This window comes from Amblyomma americanum, chromosome 6 (genome assembly GCF_052857255.1).
Source record: "Amblyomma americanum isolate KBUSLIRL-KWMA chromosome 6, ASM5285725v1, whole genome shotgun sequence".
NCBI classification, from domain to species: domain Eukaryota; kingdom Metazoa; phylum Arthropoda; class Arachnida; order Ixodida; family Ixodidae; genus Amblyomma; species Amblyomma americanum.
The window spans coordinates 3,756,877-3,761,337 of record NC_135502.1 but is presented as its reverse complement, the minus strand read 5'-3'; the positions used below and the strand labels follow the sequence as shown (position 1 = coordinate 3,761,337).

At 47.7% G+C, this 4,461-nt stretch overlaps 1 non-coding gene across 1 annotated transcript; it reads right to left on the bottom strand.

The window, feature by feature from the left end:
* Window positions 1–340: 340 nt before the first annotated feature.
* On the bottom strand, window positions 341–414 carry TRNAT-GGU (transfer RNA threonine (anticodon GGU)). Its single transcript has one exon. It is a non-coding gene; the product is annotated as a tRNA-Thr (tRNA).
* Window positions 415–4,461: the final 4,047 nt, after the last annotated feature.

Sequence of the window (4,461 nt, the reverse complement as noted above, 5' to 3'; positions counted from 1 at the left end):
ACCATACGGCTACAGAGGAAAGCAGCTTTCTCAGAAACTTCGCAGTTAAAAAAAAAGTCTTCCTGCTCCGGCGTTCGAATCCGTGACCACCGGTTCAGCGGAGCAGTCGCTCTATCAACTGCGTTAACCGGTACGGCAAGTTTATGGTAGGGCGAGAGTGAATTGATCAATAACTCGAAGTGGGAACGGTGTTGGTCAAATGTTAAGGGGAATCCCCCAAGGTGGAGCAGATTTGTAATAAGGGAGTAATTACTCAATGGCATCCACCCAAGCGCAGCCATACGGCTACAAAGGAAAGCTATACAGCTTTCCCAGAAACTTCGCAGTTAAAGGAAAATTCGTCCTGGTCCGGGGTTCGAACCCGGGACCACCGCTTCACCGGAGCAGTCGCTCTACCAACTGAGCTAACCGGGACGGCAAGCTTATGGTAGGGCGAGAGCGAATTGATCAATAACTCGAAGTGGGAACGGTGTGGGACGAATTTTTTTTGAACTGCGAAGTTTCTGAAAAAGCTGTATAGCTTTCCTTTGTAGCCGTATGGCTGCACTTTAGTGGATGCCAATGAGTAATTACTCCCTTATTACAAATCTACTCCATCTGGAGGTTCCTCTAAACATTTCACCAATCTTACATATCACCCGGCTGTGGCCTGTGTTATTGTTCTTCCTTTCTTGCGCATTTTTTTCCGAGGAAAAATTGAAATTATAATTGTTTCAAAAATTCAGAACGATTTCATGCAAAAACATCTACATTGAGCGTCTCCTTATTTCGCCGCCATTTCTGGCGTAGCTCTAAAGAAAAGGCTTAACTCGATACGAAACACCCGATAAAAATGACGGCCTGAAAAAACGTTTCGGAGTTCTTGGTGAAATTGGCCGTAATTCGAGACTTAATAGAGCAATAGAGAGCAGATAACTGCCAAAAAAACTGCACAAAACTGCAGATGTGTGAGTCCCTGACAGGTCTGCTGAATTCTAGCAGCTGACGGAATAGAACTCTCCATAAACTTGGCGGCCAGCTTGAGAGGATAAGCGGCTAAGATAACAAAAAGAAATCTCCGAGTCCCTTAATGAGCGCTGCACTTCACTTGTGCGAGCAAAAGAAAAAAAAAGAAGAGAGGAAATAAGCAGGATACACTTTGATGAGGCCTTTACAGCTCCGAAAATGGCGATCACTGCTATGCCCGCATAACGACCTTCGGAACAAGCTTGTTCCATTATACCGCTCGAAGATGCCTCCAACGCATGGAAGAGCCTCGAGGTCGCTCCTGCATAGCGTTGCGGAAAGTGGGAAGGTGCCAGCAGCATACAGGAGGATGTATTCGCGTAGTAAGTGAAGTGATGCCCGGCATCACCCAGGCCAGGCATTACCTGCGCTTGTCAGGGGACAGCTTGGCAGGGCCCCTGCGCCCTTGAAGATTGCTGGCATACAGGGCAGCAAAGAAACCTGCCGAAGTCATGTACTTAAACAATATGACATTATTGTCACAATCAAAAAGAAATGAGGTACACAAAAGAAAATAAACTGCTACAAAGTTTAAGCAATTTCGATCTGGAGCAGTGATCGGTTGTACATACATTTATTCAATGTTCAGCAGATACGCCTTAAGTTTTTCTTTATTGGCAGATACGCCTTAAGTTCGCCTAGTATCATGCTGTGCAGGTTTACATCTTTTGAGCAGAATTCATTTAGAACCCTGCTTATACGATTTTCAATGCTGTTCCATCCATGGCCCGTCCTAGAAACGGAACTATACGACTCCTGGTTGCGTGGGGAGTATTGTCCGTCAAGCAGTCGTTTTGGATTAAAGAGCTATAAAAACGCCTTTTTATTGAACTTCAGGCGTGTCTTATACCTGGTTATCAACCGGTGGCTGTATAATTTTACAGACGCTAAAACCTTCCATATTTGAAAAAGAGGCATTGTGGGTGCATCCAAAGAAACTCCTGCAACATGAGGGAGCCCTTTTTTTAGGGAGGCTTTTATTAATATTGTCACGTGGTGCGATGTCATTCCGGCGTGCACGAAGACAGCGATAAGGCCTTTCGAATAAAACTTTATTAGGCTGACTTGCGCCCGGCGTAGCAACAAGTGTGCTCGGCGGTCATCGAACAGAATGCCCGCCGCTGTCGGCCGTGCTCAATTTAAAGCCGCCAGCGAACTTTCTACACTTCTACATCGCCTTTCTACATCTTTCTTTCTACGACGGATCTAAAACTTGTAGATCCGGCGTGCAAAGTTACCACAACTGTCTGAAACACCTTAGAATAGGCTCCGCCTGGATGCGATCAATGGAAATAAAAGTGGTCGCGTCTCGAATCACAAAAAAAAACGATAAAGCTGCGTGCTGGCAGCTTTGAACAACGAACAAACACTCTAAAGATTCCCGTCATTACTCCCCTCTCAAAGAAGCATCGACCCGATGCTTTAAAACAAATAAGGTGGCTAGAAACAAATAAAACGGACTGTGCACAATAAATACCGAGAGTGGAAACACAGCGTTCTTTATAGTGCATAATGGGGCTTGAGACGGACTACATGGACAATTTCTGGTCGTAGTTGTCGTGGCTGGGATGCAGTCATTTTTTTCGGGACGACTTAATAGTCCAGTTCACCCAGCCGACGAAGAATGTTGTACGGGCCGAAATACAACCGCAAAAGCTTTTCGCTCAGTCCGCGGCGGCGAATGGGCGTCCAAACACACTCTGTTTGCTGGCTTGTGTTCCGAGTTGCATATTCGTAGGTTGTAGCGTCTGACGTCGGTCCGCGGCTGGTCGTAGATCAGTAATCGGGCAAGCGTTCGGGTTTCTTCTGCGTGCAGAAGGTTGTTGTTGTTGTTATTAGCCTATCAAAAGATGGCACATACCCACACGGGGGGATCGGCCAAGAATCGGGTGGCTATTCACCTGAACGCAGTTAATAAAAAGGAAAAGCACGTGGGAGCGTAACACCGGTGAATTCTTCCTCATGAACAGAAAAGGAATGAGAGTTTTGATTTCAAAATTATAAGAATAATTATAAAGAGAGGGATTAAATAATAATCATTAAGACAAAATGTAATAATTGATAGAAAATAAAAGTTTGGAACACTTAGCAAGGCAGTCGGTGAGATTCAGAAGGTAGGCGGCGACGTCGACGTTTTCTTCTTCGGTAACGTTGGGTAGCAGGCGCTTAGCGTGGTCGTGGTCTCCCTGCCATGGACGAGCCTAAAAGGCGTCATCTGTGTAGCCTCCTGCAGCGCGGTGTTGTATTGGGAAACGATGGAGGAAAGATGACACCCCAGGTCTTCAGTTCGGCATCGACATACATAGAGAGCATGCCAGAAATGATTTTGTTAAGGCGTTCTTTCAGTCCGTTGTCCTGCGGATGGTAAGCAGTTGTCCTCTGGTGGCTTGTTTGGCTGTAGCGCAGGATTGCTTGCGTCAGTTCTGCCGTGAATGCTGTTCCTCTGTCCGCGATGAGTACATCGGGGGCGCCGTGTAGCAGAAGAATGCGCTCCACGAAAAATTTGCCGACTTCTGATGCTGTTCAGTTCAGTGCGGCTTTTGCCTCGGCGTAGCCGAACAGGTAGTTGGTCGCTATGATGGCCAACTTATTTCCAGACGTTGACTGCGGGAATGGACCTAGCAAGTCCATGCCGATCTGCTGGATGGGTTTTAAAGAGGGGTCAATAGGGTTTAGAAATCCTGCTGGTCGGTTGGGAGAAGTCTTTCATCGCTGACAGTTTGGGCAGGTTCTCATATAATATGCGTCATCGGCAGCAAGTCGGGGCCATTATAATTGTATTCAATGCGGTGGGGGTTGGGGGGAGCGAGAAAACCTGAGACGTGCAGCTGTCGGCTCGTCGTGTGAAGCCTGTAGAACCTCTTCCTCGAAGACATCGCGAAGAGGTACAGCGAGGAGGTAGGCTGTTTTTAAGGCGAAAGCCTTTAATGGCTCATATTCGTGGCGTCCGACCGTCCGTCCATCCGTGCCCCGGAACGGTGCCAGCTGTGGTCTCTCTCCCTCACACTCTCTCAGTAATCACGTGATGGCACAGCGGCGCATAGCAACAGCTGTGGCCTCTCCCCCTTACACTCTCTCAGCTATCACGTGATGGCACAGTGGCGCGCGCGGCAACTCTCCTGCGTCAGACGCCTGTCTGCAGCCGTCGGATGGCTCCCAAGCGGCCCGGTAATGCTTCCACGCCAAGCGGTTCGGAGAAGCGCCCCAAGAATGTGGATTCCCCCGATACCAAACGCCAGAAGAAGAATGAGTGAATGCGCATGGCATTGTCAGTCGAATGGGCACAGGCTTTCGCCGAACATACTTTGGAATTTACAAAGTGTCCTTCAATTTTTTTCTTTGCTTTCAGGGTTAGACCGGATGACTTGATTGCCTCCAGTACTGTTCAAAGTCGTTTTAGGGGCTCTTCAAAGTTCGTGGCGAAGACAACAACGTCATCTAAATGAACTAGACAAA